General features: G+C 41.9%; 1 protein-coding gene and 1 long non-coding RNA gene across 2 annotated transcripts in view; one reads left to right on the top strand and one right to left on the bottom strand.

Annotated features, from left to right (window-relative positions):
• adgrb2 (adhesion G protein-coupled receptor B2) overlaps positions 1 to 21,289 on the top strand; it is a gene marked incomplete at its 5' end in the record, with an annotated part of 277,462 nt that overhangs the window by 2,685 nt on the left and 253,488 nt on the right. The window lies entirely within an intron of this gene.
• Positions 13,142 to 18,071, bottom strand: LOC308095068. Its single transcript, XR_013934027.1, has 5 exons — positions 17,992 to 18,071; positions 17,005 to 17,066; positions 16,378 to 16,469; positions 15,772 to 15,855; positions 13,142 to 14,071 (listed from the first exon to the last, which is right to left on the bottom strand). It is a non-coding gene; the product is annotated as an uncharacterized lncRNA (long non-coding RNA).

The following is a 21,289-nucleotide window of genomic DNA, read 5'->3' as shown; positions in this document are numbered from 1 at the left end:
TACCAACACAAACAGCGTAAAGAGCCCTAGAGAAATTCTCACCTTGCTGAAGGGAATGTTAAAAGTTTGTGTGTTCTAATCAGAAGGATGTTTCCTTTAACATCTAGGTTAATCATCTAGGTTTTATCATCTAATGAGAGAGAGATGGTGGTGTGTGTGTGTGTGTGTGGGGGGGAGGGAGACTAGAGATTCTTCCCCGGCTAAGTTTGCCTGGTCTAAAACTGCCTTGAGCCAAAATCAATGACAACCATTGCTGTGTCAAATGGTGTGGTGGTGATATTAAGCTCTTGCCAATTTTGCCTGGCGGGCCATATCACACTCCACACATCCTACCTCAAATGTACTGATACTGCTCACAGATAAGTTGTTCCATCCATGGCCTCAGTGGCCCGTAGCGTCGCCGCATGGCATCATGGCATCGCCAGGGTTGCTTTGAACTGTGAATGGCCCTCGGTATAGTCTAGGTAGGACCTGGCTTAGACATGTACTGTATGCACTTAATTTAGGAGAGAATATCTCATTGTTATTGGCATATGGAACCTGGTGAGTGTTGTTGGAGTGCGGACATGTCTATGTGTGTGGAAGGCAGTATTTTGGCAGTTCCCCTTTTAGCTCAATCACCCCTAATATATCAGATATTAACATGCATAAGTCTGTCATCTGCAGCTTAGAGTTTGAGCCAGATTTTTCTTTGAGATTTTTGAGCCAGTCTTTCTCTTAAGCCTCCCCTTCGTCTCCACTGAGAGGCAGCCACTTCGGCCTTTGCTAAATTGTGTGTGTGCACGTGCGTGCACATATGTGCGTGCGTACGCCCACGCACACATGTGTGAGTGTGTGTGTGTGTGTGTGTGTCTGTCTCTGTCTCTGTCTCTGTCGCTCTCTTCCTCTCTCTCTCTCTCTCTTTTTGCACTGCGTTAAGCCCATCTAGTTCCCATGGAGATGTTATCTTCCTCAGTTAGTGTTGCCACCGTTTCAGTCCTATAGCAGACCACTAATGAGTCCTGAACAAATCTGACACTATGGAACCTGCAGATGCCTCAGTCTGGACTCATTCTCGGGTTAATCTTCAGAGGACTCTTTTTCTTTTTGGCTACTGCTATTTGTGATTATGATGTGATTGTAATGGGAGGTGATCTTTTGCGTTGACCTTCACAGAGCCTCTCTCTCTCTCTCTCTGTGTCTCTCCCTCTGTGTCTCTCTCTCTGTCTCTACGCAGGCAGAACAGAACACAGCCACCAGTTCTGTCTGCCAAAAAGTTAACCCATTGATACCTGGGACGCATCTGTGTCACTTTTAGATTTCTTTAGGCTATTCAAAAATAGCAGATATACAAGCTCATAGCGCGGCACCGAGTGCCGCGCTACGAGCTTGTATATCTGCTATTTTTGAAAAATCTCGAAAATATTTTTTATTTTTATTTTTTCAAAAAACTGTTAGGATTTAAAAGACATTTCTAGAATCTTCTCAGGTCTTAAAGGGTTAAGGAAAGATCTTGTTCTTCTTTCTACGGGAGTGCCATGCTTCTATTCTTGGAATGACGGATACGTCAACCCAGTAATACTGCACATTGTGTTGGCTGACCATTTGGGAATATTGTTTATCTGTGTAGGCAGGAGACCTGAATCAGTCTACATTGATATAGACTTGCGTTGCCAGACAATAAGAGCTCTCCGGGGACTTTGAATGCAAGGTAGTTGCTAGAATAACGGCAAGAACAGCCGCTAAGAAACCTACAGCATGCCCACTGCTTTGAAAATTAATCGTATTACTGACACAATAGGAATGACTGCCCTAAATCAGTGTTTCCCAAACACAGGGTTGCGACCCATCTTGTGTCGCAGACACCAGAGCCTTGTATTAGAGAGTTGTGTCACCTCTGGGGCAAACTGGAAAGAGTGACAAACGCTCATAGGCTCCAGTGCATTCCGGAAACCTCCGGTTCAGGGCTTTGTCACTATTCGCCAATAGAAGGCTCTGTATAGAAGACTGGCCCGATGAAGTGAACAGAGGTGACGCAACTCTCCTTATATGACTCTGGCAGACACCATAATGTATTTTTGTACGTTTAGGGTGCCGGGAAGACACCAAAATCTCTCTTTTAGTCCTCGAGCTGAAAAAGTTTGGGAACCCCCTGCCCCAGTGCCCTAAAGACTTTGGATTGGTTATGCAATGCAGGTTTTTTTTCCTACTCTTTAATTGTTTCCACACATTTTTAACAACAAAAGCTGGGAGACTGTCCTCAGGCTGTAGATGAGCACTACTTAGAGACAGACTTGTGAGTCTAATGCTGATAAAGCAAACTGTTGTGTGCAGCCTATTGTCTTTGCTGTAGGAGGTGAAGGAGGGCTTTATATATTGTCCCGTAATTACATTTTTGTGTGTGTGTGTGTTTTGGCGGTGGGCCTATTAATTTCCAAAACTGAATTGATTTCGAAGCATATTATCCTTCAAGTTTATGTTAATGGCCCATTCTGCCTCTAAGTCCCACACTGTATGTGTGAGGGAGTAGGGTTCAAATTTGATTTATGTGGCCTAGCAGCTTATATGAGCTATTTCCCTGCTCTCGTAGCATTCTAAATGGCAATCTGACAAACCCCAAGCGTTGCGGGAGTGTTTGTGCATGCTATAGTGTGAGTTATTGTGTGTGTGTGTGTGTGTGTGTGTGTGTGTGTGTGTGTGTGTGTGTGTGTGTGTGTGTGTGTGTGTGTGTGTGTGTGTGTGTGTGTGTGTGTGTGTGTGTGTGTGTGTGTGTGTGTGTGTGTGTGTGTGTGTGTGTGTGTGTGTGTGTGTGTAACAGCATATCTGCTGGCAGCAGAACCTGATCTTTGCACCTTTCTTGAGCAAAGCACCTTAGTATTAAACAAGCTGCCAATCTCTCACCTCATCACCCACAACACGCAAGCGCGCACACACACACACACACACACACACTCTGTCTCACACTCTGTCTCACACCCCTATGGGTGCGACAGGGCCAAGAAATGACATCAATGAATAATACAGCAGGTAAACAGATCAGCACACCATCGACCTTAGAGGGCCAGGGACATTGTTTGCACATGCTAGGCTCCCGGCTGACGCAGTGTAGTCGTAGTGGACAGACAGAGCAGCAGATGGAGAGAGAGTGAGGGGCGTGGGGAAAGCGAGAGGGAGAGAGAGAGAGAGAGGATACAGAAAAACACCAATGCTATCTCTAGGCAATTTGACTTGTTTTTCCCTTATATGCCTTTTGTTTTGTCTGTAAAAGAGGATCCAGTGACCATAAACACAAGACCTGAGGCGATTCTTTAAAAAAATCTAAATCATAACAGTTTTTGGGAAAAAATCTAAACATATTTTTTTCAAGATTTTTCAAAAATAGCAGATCTACAAGCTTGTAGCGCGGCACTCGGTGCCGCGCTATGAGCTTGTATATCAGCTATTTTTGAATAGTCAAAGAAATCTAAAGTGACACTGATGCGTTCCAGGTCTTAATGGGTTAAACCCTATGCCTACTTTGTTGACCGGAGAAAATGAGACTAAGGATTTTATAGACTAGATTAGATTGGAAAGATTTTTATTTTTTGCTTTATTTCCTCTATAAAACAAAGGTCAGAGGGGAAAGACATGCGAGACAAAACAGAGTGAGTCACATTCGACTCACAAGGAACACGTGGTCTGTGCAGTAACTGGCTGAGGCGCCAGGCACGCCATTGTTTAAGTGTTTCATGTTGACAAAATAATGTTGCACGTGATGATTAGGGCTGTCACGGTTATGACATTTTACTTTAATTGTGTTTCTGCCGTTGAACATTATGAATAAAAATTTAATTTCTGTTTGGCTTTTAGCCTTTGTTAACAAAAGGTGCACAGGGCAGATATGACAAATAACACATTTAATTACTTTGATAGTGGAAATAGCCGATCAAGCTCAAAACGTGTTGCGACGCGCTTTGAGCTTGTAGATAATGCTATTTCCACAATTTTAGATATTTCTTTTTGAAAATATATGTTTGTTTTTTTTAACATGGAAATGATTATGACGATTATGCAAAAAATAATTGCGACTGTCAAATAATTGCGATTAGGCGATTATGTGATAATCGTGACAGGCCTAGTGATGATGTCATTATGAGCAGGCTCGCCCATACATGGGGGGTGCAGGCAGGCAGGTTGGCACACAATGCACACAAACCACTTTTTCAGCCAAAAGTGCTGATACACTGAAAGATTTTTTTGTTAACGATGTACAAGGGGCATTTTTTTTCCTTTTCCACAGTGACTTGCCTTCCCTAGCTAGCTGTAGAATGATGCAAGTCGACGAAACAGACACATGCGTACACACGGGAACAGACAAACAGACACACCCATGTACACACACACAAACACAATTAGATGGTTACACAACACACGCACATACACACATTGGCTCTCTAGGTGATGTTAGCATGAGGGAGCTGATTCATGGTGTGTGTGTGTGTGTGTGTGTGTGTGTGTGTGTGTGTGTGTGTGTGTGTGTGTGTGTGTGTGTGTGTGTGTGTGTGTGTGTGTGTGTGTGTGTGTGTGTGTGTGTGTGTGTGTGTGTGTGTGTGTGTGTGTGTGTGTGTGTGTGTGTGTCCAGCAGACAGACACTCTCAGATCCTGCTGCTGTCAATCAGGCTGACTTGAGGAGTGTCTGAACACAGAGAAACACACACTGTTGTCCACCGCTGCCATCGTATTTATCTGTTTGTCTCTTTTGCTCGATGTCTTCTGTCTCTCTCTCTCTCTCTATTATATTCTGTGTGTGCGTTTGTTTGTTTGTTTGTGTTTTTGTATGTCTTGGATTTAATTGTTGGTTGTCTAAGGCATGCATTGTAGTGGCATCCTGTTGAAAGTGTAGTAATGTTGTGATTGGTTTGAGTGGAAACAGAATGTTGATAAAGGCTTGGTTAAAAGTCTCTCTCGCTCTGTCTGTTTCTCCATATCTCTTCTCTCTCTCCTCCTCCTCCTCTCTCACATCTCAGATGAAAACACTCTAGTGACTACAAGCGCAGCTGGTGAATGAGAGCCCCCTACCCCCTCCCCAACCCCAACCCACTCCTCCATTTCTGATTGAAATCTGTTTTCCCAGATAATTTACCCTTTTTCTACCACACACAGTTGAGTTGTGTTTGTAACAGAAACACAAACTGCTCCATGGAGACCACTGTATAAGTCTCACTCTGAGAGTATTCTCACACTCCCAGCTCTCTGCTGAGTTGGATAAAACACTCACACACACACACGCACACGCACATACGCACACGCACACACAAACATGCACGCACGCACACACACACAGGCAGGTAGGCACGTACACAACACGAGTGGTCCAAGAGTGCTTCAATAATAATAATGCCGCATACAGGAGGAGATGCATTATTCTTGTTTACATACACACACGTATGGAATATACATACATTTATTAGGGGACATGAATTATACAAACAATCCCACACACACACACACACACACACACACACACACACACACACACGCGCACCACTGAGAATACACCTTAAGGGAAATAATGGGAGCAATCGTGGTTTTGATTTGCAAACATTTATTTCGAAGAGCATCCACATGCGCAGGTGTGTGGACACTTGCGTACATAATTTGTTTGCAATGCATGTCGAGTGTGTGTGTGTGTGTGTGTGTGTGTGTGTGTGTGTGTGTGTGTGTGTGTGTGTGTGTGTGTGTGTGTGTGTGTGTGTGTGTGTGTGTGTGTGTGTGTGTGTGTGTGTGTGTGTGTGTGTGTGTGTGTGTGTGTGTGTGTGTGTGTGTGCCTGTATCTCTACACGTGCACACGCGCTGCTTCCCGTGTGTGTGTCGTCCGCAGCGCTGCCAGCCTAAGCGGAGGATACGTCAACATGATGGATGGTGGATCCCTCTTAGTCCCCTATTCCCCTGGTGATGGAGAACCAGGGGAGAGTGGAGGTGTGTGGGGGGGGGGGACAGGGCTCTGATCTGAATCAAGAGACGAAGCTCCCTCTCCCCTGGGTTCACCTCATCTCTGGACTCTACCTCTACCCCTTACTAGCTAGGCTCCCCCCAGGGGGGGAAAAGGCCCGTCCCATAGGGGGCTTCAGCCCTGCATGAGAGCGTGCCAAACTGATCTAACATCTGTCTCTCTCCCTGCATTGGAGCGTAATCCAATTCCATCTTCTTCTTCTTCTTCTTCTTCTTTTTGTTATATTAAAATTAATTATAATATATTCCTGCTTTATTAGATAACGCAGTGAAGAGAGACCGGAAAATGGGGCTGGAGAGTGACAAAATTCATTCAAATTCACCACGTCGTAATTAGGTCTGTGCCACTGCGGTACGCATATTAACCCATTAAGGCCTGAGGTTCCGATTCCACAAAATGTCTTCTAAATCCTAAAACTTATGTTACTATATCAACTTTTTCATGTCAAAGACCTCCAAAATGTGGCCGCAGACCCCCATCTCAACATGTTTTGTTCCAGGTACCCCCCTAGAAGCAAAGATTTAAGTTAAAAATTTTCACTTTAAAAATATATATATTCAAAGATTTGCACAGATTTTCAAGATTTTTCAAAAATAGCAAGTGCCATGCTATGAGCTTTTAGATCTGCGATTTTTGAATAGCCAAAGTATAAAATAATGGTTTAAGTGTTTACACAGATGCGTTCCCGGTTTTAATGGGTTAACTGTTTGAGCTACTGGGACAGCAACGAGTACACTTGATAATGTGAAGAGTTGTTTTTCTTTCTGTTTACGATGGCGTTCTCCCGTGTGTTTAGTGTTCCCTTAAAAGGGGTGCTGGTGATATGTTCTTGTTTTAAATTAGGAAAATAAATTGTTACACAAAAAAGTTTAAGCTCTATTCCACTCTCTACGCAGAGATTGAAGAGAGAGTGAGCGATAGGAAGGACTTATTCCTCTTCCCTAGGAAGAGGCTTGGAGGGGCTTCGTCAGTCCTTTGTGCCGTTCGTTTGCTATGAGAATGTATAACAAGGCACGTATAGGGTAACGGTCCCTGTGTCTTAGTAGCATTACGGCTTTGTGTGACTATTGAAAATCCAATCTGTTATCTGTAGCGTTACCTGTGGTTTGTGCTGATGTCATAACTATAGGCTTACCTTGCTACTCTTTTTCCATGTTCTGCATCAAGCAGGAGGATTGTATTCACCTTATTCTTGGCCTTTCTCCAGGGCGGCGCCATTACATTGCCCTTTTCAGCTGTTTCATTCAATACCCTGTTCACTTCCTCCTTAGTAGGCTGCAGGTGTAATGCCATAGAGTTTAAAATAATAGAGAGGGCACCGGAAATCCCCTCCCATTCACTTGTATGGAGTTGCTCACCCAGCGCGTACTCCCTTTTCACCCCTTCTTCCGGGTTGGGAAATGTGACGGGCGGGGCCTATTTGGGGCCTTTGTGACGGATTTTGCGTCACTCTGCACGTAGTCTCGCATGCGCAGTAGTGTCACCTCCGTGCGCAACCCCGTGCGCAAGCTCGAGCCCATTGGTCGAAACAGTTTTCGCTCGTTCATCGGATATTTGAAAATTGCAGATCTACAAGCTCACAACGCGTCGCATCGCAACATGTTGTGAGCTTGTAGATCTGCTATTTTCAAAAAAATATTTTTGGGAATATTTTTTTAAACATTTGAACACAATCTTGTATGGGTTTTCTGGCACAAATATTTTCAGATGGGCAACACTGGTAAACAGGAAACCACTTGATACGGGGCTCCCCACACCGCCTACTCCCCTACCTGGTGGGCATGGCCTGGAATAAGGTGAATAGAGTGCATACATTTGTATACTTTAATATTTATTGACAGTGTCTCTTGTTCTGCACCAAGCGGAATGATTCAAGATTCAAGATGTTTATTGTCACAAGGAGGATGTAGAAGTACATGCACTGTGAAAAACTTGGTTTTGGGGGGGTTGGGGGTGCTCCATAATACACAGAAATAAAAAACAGTACATAAATAACAATACTAAACTTATCTAAAAAAGGTTCAAAACAGTTTAGAAAAAAAACCAGATCAGCATAAAAGGCTGTAATACCACAGAAGATTTTTTTTTTTATTGATTGGGTGTATACATTGTATACTTTATTCATATGTTTGAGGGTGTCTTTATTGTGATGTTATTCTTCAGTACCTATTGTTCTTCTTTGCCCTGTATCTGTTTTACTGCTGTGCTGTCTCTGGTGCCGGAATTTCCCCTGCGGGATCAATAAAGGTATATATCTATCAATAGTAATCATTGTGTTCAGTATCAGGGGTCTCTCCCTGTCTCTGCAGCTCTTCAGTAAGCAGAAAATATAATTTCAGGTCAGGATACCAATTGCATCTAATCAGGACAGCGAACCCCACAAAGATCATTTTCAGTTTTATAGTGTTCATTTTCAGTTTTAGAGTCTTCCAGTTCCAATTTTGTCTGCTCTTTTTCTCTCTCTCTCTCTCTTTTTTTCATCGCTTCCAATTTCATTTGTTTATTCTGTATCCTGTATGAGTTCTCTCTCCAGATTGGATACAATTGGTATTCCGACCTGAACATTTAATGACTTTGTCATTTTGTGGCTCTGTGAAAGGGACAAAGATGGAAATGCTTTAGAAGTTTTGTCATGGTGGTTGAGGTACCTCAGTACAAAAAAGAAAGAAAATAAAACAGTATAGCAGACCGACTAACAAGGAAAAACTATCACCTGAACGAATGAACAATTTGGCACTTTGCAAATTCTACGATTTCAGATTTATTTTTGTTCAGGTATCCATTTTCACTGACTGGAGCAGGTGGTCTATGCTCTATGACTCTGTAAAAGGCACATTTAATTAGCCTCTTAATCATGCATTAGTGTTCGCTGCTCATCATTGGTTATGCCGCTCATACCGTACCATGGCAACTTAAAATAACAACAATATAAGTGGTGCTTTGCATATTTTGGGGCAATACAATTAACGATTCAGAAATTATCCAGAGCGACTAGCAAAAGTTCAAGATTGGTGTAAGTGGGATGAACCCTGGTAAACAAAGTGGGTAAATTAACCCATTAAGAGTTGGAACGCATCTGTGTCACTTTTTTGATTTGAGCTAAAAAGCTTTATTTTACACTTTGGCTATTCAAAAATAGCAGATATACGAGCTCGTAGCGCGGCACCGAGTGCCCCGCTACGAGCTTGTAGATATGCTATTTTTGAAAAATCGAGAACATGTGTACAAATCTTTGAATCTTTTGAATTTAGAGGACTTTTTTTTTTAGAATCGTAACCCTAGGCCTTAATGGGTTAAGTAAGTAGAGTGCCACTACAGAGTAACTGGGATAGCAGGTAGGCCTACACATCAAACCTAACTAAATGACATAGATCTATGTGAATTGTGAAGTAACTAACATACATCTGGATAACAAACGATGCGTAGCTTGCGAGCTAGTTCAGGCAGATATACTCAGAGTGGATTACATGCACGCTCAGTACACCACTATGTGAGTTATGTAACTGTGACGCGTCAAGCAGCTTTTTTAAGCTCACCTCATTCCACTGTTGCTCCTCTTGCTGTCACATATCACTGCATGTCCGTAGGTGCTTCTCTACAGCCAGCGCCAGCGCCACCCCAGCATCACCAGCACCGAGTGCACCTGTGCACCAGCACCAGCGCTATGAGCTTGTAGATCTGCTATTTTTGAACATTTGTGCAAATCTTTAAATACATATATTTTTTTAAACAACATTTTTAACTCAAATCTTTGCTTCTGGGGGGTCCCTGGAACAACATATTTTGATGGGGATCGCCGGCCAAAAACATATCATTTTGGGGGTCCTTGATAAGAAAGGTTTGAGCACCACTGATATAGCAACAATAGCTTTTCAGAAAACGGTTAGGGTTTATAAGACATTTGTCGAATGTTTGAATAATAATGAATAACAGCCTAATGCAGGTGTAAGACCATTGTGTTTGTATTGTGTTTGCATTTCTGGATTTTTGGGGAGTTTGACCCCCGCAAAAAAGATTCGGCCGCGCAGCTTTTAATCTCTGGGAGTTGGCAACCCTAACCTTGCCATACCGTAGCTTTTTCTGAACTGACACACTGATTTCACTGTGTGTACCTGTCTGAGTGAGTGACAAACAAACCCCTCCTTTTTTTAAAGATACTGTATGTTTTGGGGGATTTTCTGACTTTATTTATAGTAGGCTACATACATAGTGGAGACTGACAGGAAACGGGGAGAAAGAAACGGGGAGTGACACGCAGCAAAGGTCGTCGAGACATAGGCATTAGAGCGGGGGTCTTCAACGTTTTCAGCCCAAGGACCCCCTCTCTGAGAGAGACATGAAGCAGGGACCCCCCACAATAAATCGGCATAAAATTGTGCCGCAGATTAAAGCTTTTCATAGATGTCGGATTCATGTTAGTGTGCGTTTTCAGACATTTAACACTCACTTAAACCGTCAATACTTAGTCAACTTTCACTCTGTACTTAGTCTGCTCTTTTTGTCATGGTGGTTGAGGTACCTCTGTACTTAGTCTGCTCTTTTACCCCCCCTCTCTTTGCCGAAAATAGCCGATCTACAAGCTCACAACGCCTCGCGCTGCGAGGCGTTGTGAGCTTGTAGATCGGCTATTTTCGGCTTAAATTGTCCTTAGAATAGGGATACTAGGGTTCAAGTGGTTAATGTAAAAAACTAAGTTCCTATCATACAATGATTTGGTGGACCCCCTTGTAGTACCTCTGAGGACCCCCTAGGGGTCCCGGACCCCCTGTTGAAGACCCCTGCATTAGAGCCTATTTGTGGTATGAGCCTGGACCTCAGTGAGTGACAGCGTGAAGAACAGACGGGTTTCAAACAACACAAAGCCAACATATTTGCTACTACTTACTACTAACGTTACCAAATGAGTCTGTCATTAGATTGTATCTGCAGTGCTCTTGGCTGTGTATTTTCTCAGTAATCTCTCTGGCTCTGTCTGGACTTATACAGCCCATTTACTCAGGTGTCAGGCTGTCCCATGTGAGGTCTCTGCTGTGGGACACTGGTCCCCGTCCCCTGAGGTTCTTCTCTCTCTGTAGACACACGTGTACACACACACACACACACACACACACACACGCACACTCACCTACACCTATATCACTGGGAATACTCATTAGGAGTGTGTGTGTGTGTGTGTGTGTGTGTGTGTGTGTGTGTGTGTGTGTGTGTGTGTGTGTGTGTGTGTGTGTGTGTGTGTGTGTGTGTGTGTGTGTGTGTGTGTGTGTGTGTGTGTGTGTGTGTGTGTGTGTGTGTGTGTGTGTGTGTGTGTGTGTGCGTGCGTGCGTGCGTGCGTGCGTGCGTGCGTTTGCTCGTGTGTGTGTGTGTGAGAGAACAGGACAAGAACAGAACGGTAGGCTGGGATTTATCTGGGTCTCTGGGGACAGGATCACCCCAGTGTTGAGCAAGAGCCAGTGTTCCGCCACACACACACACACACACACACACACACACACACACACACACACACACACACACACACACACACAGAGTTACTTCCTCACTGAATTACCATCAGTTTGCCGGTAATTAGAGCAGAGAAGAATGGGTGTGTGTGTGCGTGCACATGCTGAGAGGTTTTTATTTTCACAGATGTGTTTTAGATATGCTTTTCCTTCTACACGTGCACGTGCACACACACACACACACACACACACACACACACACACACACACACACACACACACACACACACACACACACACACACACACGTCCATACAGTACATTTGGTCAGGTTGCTGCTGGTGATGGTAAAGAGTGATGATGTGCTGAGGTACGGTACAATGTCTCGTGATTTTACCTCGATCAATGCTGCAAAACTGTGAGAGAACACTGCGCAAAAAACCCAAGAATCCCTAGATATCGTTGCCCGAATATTACCAGATATGATGCAAATATGATGATATCCAAATGGGATACTCTCCGAACAGTATTTGAAATATATTTCATGGTCGGAGCATATCAACTACGGATGTGGGACCACTTTTATTCTTGATAGAATATGGAGTGTATCATCCCAGATACTGTATATTACCACATGCCATATTCGGGAAATAATTCTAATCAGTGTCTAAAATATCTCATCAGAAATGGACAGCTGTCATATGTGGAGATGATTAGTTACTCATATCCAATGTCAAGATATGACCACTATCCATATTTGAAGTCCAAACACCAGTTGCAGCTTATGTCAGGATATTGCATTGATACGATCGGTAACCATATTTGAAGTCCAAACACCACTTTCATTTTATGTCAGGATATTGTATCGATACGACCTGTAACCATATTTGAAGTACGACCTGTAACCATATTTGAAGTCCAAACACCACTTGCATTTTATGTCAGGATATTGTATCGATACGACCTGTAACCATATTTGAAGTACGACCTGTAACCATATTTGAAGTCCAAACACCACTTGCATTTTATGTCAGGATATTATATCGATATGACCTGTAACCATATTTGAAGTCCAAACACCACTTGCATTTTATGTCAGGATATTGTATCGATACGACCTGGAACCATATTTGAAGTCCTAACACCACTTGCATTTTATGTCAGGATATTGTATCGATACGACCTGTAACCATATTTGAAGTCCAAACATCACTTGCATATTATGTCAGGATATTGTATTGATACGACCTGTAACCATATTTGAAGTCCAAACACCACTTGCATATTATGTCAGGTTATTGTATTGATACGGCCTGTAACCATGGCCGATCTACTTTGAAGATAAATATTAAGCTAAAAATGACAACAAAAAATCACTTTCAAATGAGCAATATTTATTTTTTAACAGAGCTGGGGCCAAGACCTCCAAAACACACACACACCTCAAAACTCTTCTCCACACACACACCTCAAACTCTCCCTCTCTCCACACACGCACTTCCAAACTCCCTCTCCACACAACTAGGAACAAGGTAGGAACGACGGGTCAAGATTGGGCAGAAGTCTCTGGAGAACTGAACTGACTTTTTAAACGGAAAGGGGTGTGAGTGATGCTAAAAAAATATTAAAATAAACATCCACACACACACACACACACACACACACACACACACACACACACACACACACACACACACACACACACACACACACACTACCCTAAACTGTTCACAACTGTACTCCTAAAAACAGTATTAAAATAAAAACATCCACACACACCACCGTTAACTGTGCACAACTGTACTCCGAAGCTTTTGAAAGGGTGCATAAATGTTTCGTGTTCCAGTTCAGTTCCCCATAGCTTTGTTTGATTGGCTCAGCATCAGATTTGAACCAGAAACATAATGACACCTTCACGTGTTTCCAGTCCAAATCTGCCGCTAAGCCAATCAAACAAAGTAAACTGAACTGGAACCATTTATACTCCCTTCCAAAAGCTTAGGAGTCCAGTAGCCTATACACAAATCCACAGAGCGCTGCCCTGTAGGTGGCGCAGCCATTGCTGCGGTGTCAGACTCGGTGTCAGTCAGCTGCAGTCACTGACGTTACTCTTGAGTCTTTTACCTGCTTTTTACTAACTTTTACTAACTTTTACTAACACTAACTTTACAAAGATGTATAGTTATTTAGTAATTAAACCAAGCAGGTAAAGAGTAACGTCAACAGACGGACAGAACCGCAACAGCTGCTGACTGAGTCTGACACCGCAGCAATGGCGCGCTACCTACAGGGCAGCGCTCCGTGGATTAGTGTATAACTAAAAGGCTTTACACTCCAGTGTCGCCTTCTTCCTTCTCACTCTCCTGCAGATAGTGATGCTTGCCCTCTGCAGCAGGGGGGTTTGTCTGGTGAAGAGTTCGTAGTTTGTGCGAACACGGTTGGACTTCGGCTCCACACACTTCCTTCGGTTTTCATCCAGGGCAGTTTGACATGAAGCCATTATTTTGGACAGCCGTCCGGCGCGCCACTTTGGTGAAGTTATTTTAAAGGCAGTCTTGTCTTCATCACTCTCGACAAAGTTCGCGTCCGCACCACTGAGGTAGTCCAAGTCCTCTCTCTCTCCTCCCTTCTGCCCAATCTTGACCCGTTTCTTGAAAAGCTGTGTAACAGATGAGAAGAGGAGGTTAGACTTTTAAAGCGATCAACAAAACTAAATAAGTAAATACAGTATGAGGGTTATATTATGGCTAGCTCTAGTCCCGAGCATTAGAAAGTTCTCGCTAACCTCTGGACCAGGAACAGTGCATTTTCCATTGACTGTAAAATGAACAGGTGTACATTATGACAAGGGCTCCCAAGCTTTTCAGGCTGTGACCCCCCTTCATAATATTTGAACTGGGGACCCCCCACCCTGACAAGCACTTGGAATTTTAGGAGTTGAGGCATTACATTTAGTTGACACGGTTCCACAGATAAATGTTGTGAAAATAGCTGATCTACAAACTCACAACTTGAGGACGTCCTCAGAGTTACTACAGGGGGTCCGCCAAATCTTTGTTTGATATGATTTTTTTTTTTTACATTAACCACTTGAACCCTAGCATCCCTTTTCTGAGGAGAACTTTAGCCAGAAAAAAGATCAGCAAAAGTTTATCTGAAACACAATTTTATACAATATAGAGGGGGTCCCTGCTTCAACTCTCTCTCAGCTTGGCCTGAAAACGTTGAAGACCCCTGCGTTAAACAGTATGTTGGTTTGTTTACTGTCGAATGAGAAAACAATGTTGCACTAAAGTAATTAAAAGGTCCCCGACCCCCAGTTTGGGAACCATTGAGAGTAGGATCACTACACTTGAGAAAACCTAAGTATGATTTTGATATTCACTGAAACAAGGCAGTTTTATGATGCTGAAAGCCTATTGTCTATGGTGGGAAGCCTTTTATAACCCCACCTTTTGTGTAAAATGCACTTTTTGGCCAGGAAATAAAACGTCCTGACAGAAAAGCTTTGATTCACTCAAGTGTGCCACCGATCTGGACTGGACAATAAAAAAATGCTATGACAGATCTGTAGAATAGGCTTAAAGGTAGGGTAAGTGATTTGCTTTGGTTAAAATAAGTGTTAAATAGCTCTATATTGTGATAGTACTCATTGCTATAGAGTGTTTGTTCAGTAACAGGAGTCTCCTTGTCTCTCCACCTCTTTATTAAACAGAAAATACATTTTCGTTTCAGTTCAATTTTATCCAACCAGGACAGAGAACTCAATCAGGATACAGATTAGGATACAGATTAAACAAGTGAAATGTGAAATGGAAGTGATGACACTAAGAAATGAGCAGACAAAATTGGAACTGGAACACTATACAAATTAAGCTAAAAAATTTGTACTTTCTCCTGATTGGCTGAGATTTTGACACCTACCGAAAAATGTATTTTCTGTTTATTAAAGAGCTGGAGAGACAGGGAGACATCTGTTACTGAAAAAACACTCTATAGCAATGATTACTATCAGAATATAGTATTTTAACCTTTTAACAAAATACTTTTAGTTTTAACCAAAAAATATCACTTACCCTACCTTTAAGATCAGAAACCCATGTTTTTGTTTTGGCGAGTAGTGAAACTAGTATATTGTTTATTTTTTACTACTAATATAGCTCTGGACCAGAGCTATATTATGGCAGCTACACAACCCAAGCTATAAACATTTGGACTGTATGACCCCTCTGCTTTGTCTCCTCCAGTGTATTTCTCAGTAATTACCACCTCACTGTTATATCCCTTACATAAAAAAGGTAATTGATAATTCACGTGATCAATAAAATGCAACAGTAATAGAGCAGGGCAATAACTCACCCGATCTTTCCTGCTGGTAAGGGTCTTTATCCAGTTCCATCTTCTGAGCGGCTTTGATGTTCTCATAAGCCCTGTTGCAGGCTCCTAGTGAATGAAAATTACAACACAAATACCAAGTTATGAACTCTAAATGTATTATAGTAAGGCATCTCAAAAGGATAGTGATCACAGATAGTTTACATTTTGTCTGCTCAAAGAAATGAGCAGACAAAATGTAAACTGGCAAACAAAATGGGGGTACTCTCCTGATGAACATTTATTTTCTGTTTATTTGAGAGCAAGAAGAGACCCCTGTTATTTAGCAAACACTATAGAAATTACCATTTGAATAGAAAACTTACCTTTTTAACAAAAACAACAATATAACATTTTGCAATATTAGATGGTTAGTGTGCCATCTGTTATCTTTAACAGTGTCAAATCAACACTAATCTACAATGTAGGTATTTAGCAGACGCTTTTTATCCAGAGCGACTTGCAGTAAGCAAGGTAACGCATACATAGAAAATACCTCACGATCACAGGTAAGCAGCAGGTCATCCAATTGTTAAAATTACAAGCAATTTAAGGACATAAGTCCCCAAATTAACGTGATATCAGACTTACTTCTGACTAGGCTGGTGGTCCACTGGGGCTCTGAGTCGTGAATAGCCTGCATCACAGCCTGGGTCACCACCTCATTGTGAGCAGTACGGAAGCTGTGGAAAATCACACTTTTAAGATACCCCTCATTAAGCATAATATTATTTTTTTCCTAAAATGTTTATCCCACGATTTTGTAACCCCATTCTTTACACCCAGTGCCAATTGTCTATGTAATCCTGGGCACTACCTTCCCTCTGCCAACCTAGGGAGGCCAGGGCCGAGCTCATGCCTCCTTCAATGCATGAGAGCCAACTGACCTTCTTATCACCTGACAGGGGAGAGTTTCCCTGGTTGGACGTAGCGCGTGGAAGGAACACGTTATTCCAACCAGTTCCTTTCCCCTCCATCAGGCGCCCCTGGCCAGGGGGAGGCAGTATAGTGACCAGGATTACTGCATGTTTTTGTGAGGGTATCTACCCTAGGAGACACGGGGAGAACATGCAAACTCCACACAGAGAGGCCCTTTCGCCAACCCCACCTAGGGTATGGGCACTGATATTTTCAGCATAACATGATACAAAAGTGTTATGTTATTTCACAAACAGAGGCATTTCAGAGGTGGGGGGGGGGGGGGGGGTGGGAACATACCTGTCCTCCGGCTGGACCTGCCATCTCTCTCCGAGGCTTCTATAGATTTAACGGACGGTGGTCTGTAGGGACATTAATACAGTGGTGTCAGTCTAACTGTACTTTTCAGCCCTGACCCCCCAAAATAATCATATTTGAACTGGGGACCCCCACCCTGACAAGCACTTGGAATTGTAGGCATTACATTTAGTTTGACTCGGTTCCACAGATAAATATTGTGAAAATATCCGAACTACAAGCTCACAACGCCTAGCACTGCTAGGCGTGAGCTTGTAGATCGGCTGATTTCACAATATTTGCCTATTTTTTACATAATATTTGGCCAATTTGGTATTAAAAGGTCTTAAATTCCTTAAATTGTAACTTTATAAATGTGCAGATACCCTGTATACACTGTATGTTGGTGTGTTTACTGTTGAGTGAGAAAACAATGTTGCACATTAAGCTAATCATTTTAGATCGGCTATCGAGGTATTAAAAGGTCTTAAAAGTCCTTAAATTGTAACTTTATAAATGTGCAGGTACCCTGTATACCATTTTACTGTATGTTGGTTTCTTTACTGTCGAGTGAGAAAACAATGTTGCACTAAGGTAATCATCTGGGGACCCTCCAAATCATTTGGGGACCCCCAGTTTGGGAACCATTGCAAGTATGATCACTACACTTGAGTAAACATAAGTATGATTTTGATATTCGCTTAAACAAAGGCAGTTTCATGATGCTGAAAGCCTATTGTCTATGGTGGGAAGCCTCTCAGACCCCCACATTTTGTGTAAAATCCACTTTTTGGGAAGGAAATAAAATATGTCCACCAGACAGAGAATCTTTGATTCACTCAAGTGTGTTTATTCAAGTCCTGCATCACCCTGTTAGCGTATTTCTCAGTAATGACCACCTCACTGTTAATTATCCCTTACATAAAAAGCCAATTGATAATACACGTGATCAATCAAATGCAACAGTAATAGAGCAGGGCAATAACTCACCCGATCTGTCCTGCTGGTAAGGGTCTTCGTCTTTTTTATGTCCTCCGGTCCCGTCCAGCTCCATCTTTTCACTGCCTCCTAGTGAATGAAAATTACAACACAAATACCATGTTATGAACTCTAAGTGTATTATATTAAGACATCACATACATGCAGAGAGACAGTGTAGTGCCTCAGTAAAGTAGGATCACAGGTAAGCCAGGTCATCAAATTGTTAAAATCACAACCAATTTAAGGTCATATTACTACTCAGATTAACAGCCTGATATAAAACTTACTTTGGAGTTGGTGGAGGCTCAACTTTGGTGTCTGAAATCCTCTATTGTCTGGATCACAGCAGTTGTAACCTCCTCCTTATGAAGCGTTCGGAAGCTGAAGACAGACACACACACACACACACGCACGCACACACACACACACACACACACACACACACACACACACACACACACACACACACACACACACACACACACACACACACACACACACACACACACACACACACACACACACACACACACACACACACAAACAGATGCATTTAAAAACCAAGACCAGACCAAGGTCAGTGGACAGTGGTGTCCAAGGCAATTATGTGCTGTGGAAGGCAGATAATGTTAATTATAATTGGATGCTTGGTCAAACATATCAATAATAATTTAGAAACAAATATAGTCTGGGAAAGCCAGACGATCAGAGATCTCTGCCTACTGACATGTCTGTGGTCATCTAAATTCAAAATGGTCACCATTATGTTAAATATATGGACTCAAGGCAGACTGTCTCACGATTATAAACATTTTGATATTGACCATTTGAGTACATACTGTACAGCTACCTTCACCAGTGGAATGCAAGTATGGATTAAAATTGTAAATACTAGTAGCCCACCAATTTGGAATGAGTAAAATGATTTTTCTCAAAATCTGCTGCCTTTTAAAATTGACATGTTTTGGGGGGTCTTTTTTGGATTGAGATGGTCCAGGGGCTGGGTCTGGCCCCCAGGCCCATGTAAAGACTACGCAATAAAGAGTGTATGAATGGTACCAATAAATGGACTCAATTACGCCCCATCATAGGTGTGCGCTGGTGTCACACAAAAATAGCTGATCTACAAGTGATGCAACACATTGTGAGCTTGTAGACCAGCCATTTTTAATACAGGCACCTTGTGCAACAAAGTATAAACCAGGCTTTATGGTTCATTTGTATCTCTGAGTTAAATTGTGTATCAACGCGTTAATCTTTGTATACAGTCAAATAAATTATTATGACATGACATCACAGAAATGTAACAGATGCCTGTTAAGTTGCACTGACAAGACTATTCATTCATATTCACACTTGATAGTGTAAATATACTCATAGTACTGAGTCATTATATTCACTGCTGATGGTTTAACACAGCCACAATTGGCACAGTGTACAGTAGGCTACAATAATTTAGATTACATTAGTAAAGGTCAATTGTAATGGTATTTGCCTTATTTTCTCACTGTTTGCATTTGCCCAGATTATTACTATCTCTATTAATTACCTGTCTCTGCACCAAAAGGTAGACACAAACAAGAAATAGCATAAGAGATTGGATGACAGCTCATTTTGGTTAAAGGTAGGGTAAGTGATATTTTTGGGTTAAAACAAACAATTTGTAAGGTTAAAGTACTATATTGTGATAGTAATCATTGGTACTGTATAGCAGGGGTCTTCAACAGGGGGTCCTCAGAGTTACTACAGGGGGGCCAACACATGTTTGTGTGATAGGAACTTTTTTTTTTTAACCTGTTGAAACCTAGAATTCCTTTTCTGAGGGGAACATTAGCCAAAAATAGCAGATCTACAAGCTTGTAGATCGGCATTTCGGTTTGGTTAACAGTTACTGAACAAAATCTCTATAGCAATGATTACTGTCACACAATATAGAGCTACTTAACACTGTTACTGAACAAACACTATAGCTACTATCACAATATAGAGCTATTTAACACTGTTACTGAACAAACACTCTATAGCAATGAGTACTATCACAATATAGAGCTATTTAACACTTATTTTAACCAAAGAAAATCACTTCCCCTATGCCTTTAATTAAGTAAAAATACACACAGTAGATTATCAAAGTGGGGTCCAGGGAGGGACCACCAGAGCTTTCTGAGGGGGTTCCCTAGCTATATTAGTTAATATAGCATGAAAAAAACAGTTTAACCACCCTATTACATCAGCTATTTGAAAATAGCAGATCTACAAGCTCAGGTTGCAAATATTTTCAGAAGGGGGTCTGCAGCCAAATAGCCTCTATTTTGGATTTGGGGGTCCTTGACATGAAGGACCACTGCATTTTCATGAGAAAATATAAAAGCTGTGCATTACCTGTAATATTATCTCACTGCTCCAACCTCTGTGACTGTGCATGCCAAAAGTCTCCAAAAGTCTCCACAAATATATCAGCAGCTTGTAGAAACTTACTTTCTTGTCCAACAGTCTTTTAGTGCCTTTATTTCAGTTCGTTTTAACCTAAATCACTTCAGCTATCACAGAGCCTGCATCCTGCATGAGAGTTACTGACTGCGCGCACTCAGAGTTCATTCAAGGTTCACTGCTGCTCCAATGAGTCAAGAGCCAATAGCTGCCTGCAACGTCATGGCACTTTAGCACACAGCCAATCGCATTTCGTTTTTTCAAACTGAAATTTGGCGGGCATGCACCCACAAAGCAACAGACGTCTGCAATGCATTGTGGGACTTGTAGTTAATTTTGGAAGTGCTTTCCATTGACACGCTGTATGTGTCGTTTTTTTCAGAAACTACAACATGGCGTCTACATTCATTCACTGTTGATATGCAATATATTCAGTTAGTTTGGGCATTAAAATGTGTTTAAATCAGATTTCATTACAGCTGATCATTTGCTTATATAACCTGTCAATGAATATATGATGTCTGTTGTATGATGTCGTTTTTTTTAACTTATTTCAAGCATGATTATTTGTGTTAGGCATTGATGAATACAGTAAATTATGTGTAATATCTGGTTGCCATATATTGTTCCAATTTTTTAAGTATTTTACCCATATTTGCATATTTATTTAAAAGGATTTTTTTTTTCTTTTTCTGTGCCACTTTTCCCCAAAACAAGTGTATGTTGGGCTGATATATACACTGTAACAAGTTCTGTCACATCTATAATGTGAATTGTAGTTTTTTCATTACATTAATATATTCCGCATGTGTGTGCGTGTGCGTGCGTGCGTTTATCATTAAATGGGTGATAATTGCCCCCATTTCCATAGTCCCCC

The sequence above is a fragment of the Gymnoscopelus braueri genome, assembly GCF_963280865.1.
Source record: "Gymnoscopelus braueri genome assembly, chromosome: 11".
In the NCBI taxonomy this organism is placed as follows: Eukaryota; Metazoa; Chordata; class Actinopteri; order Myctophiformes; family Myctophidae; genus Gymnoscopelus; species Gymnoscopelus braueri.
Note: the sequence above shows the minus strand (reverse complement) of the source record. Positions and strands in the feature narration are given on the sequence as shown.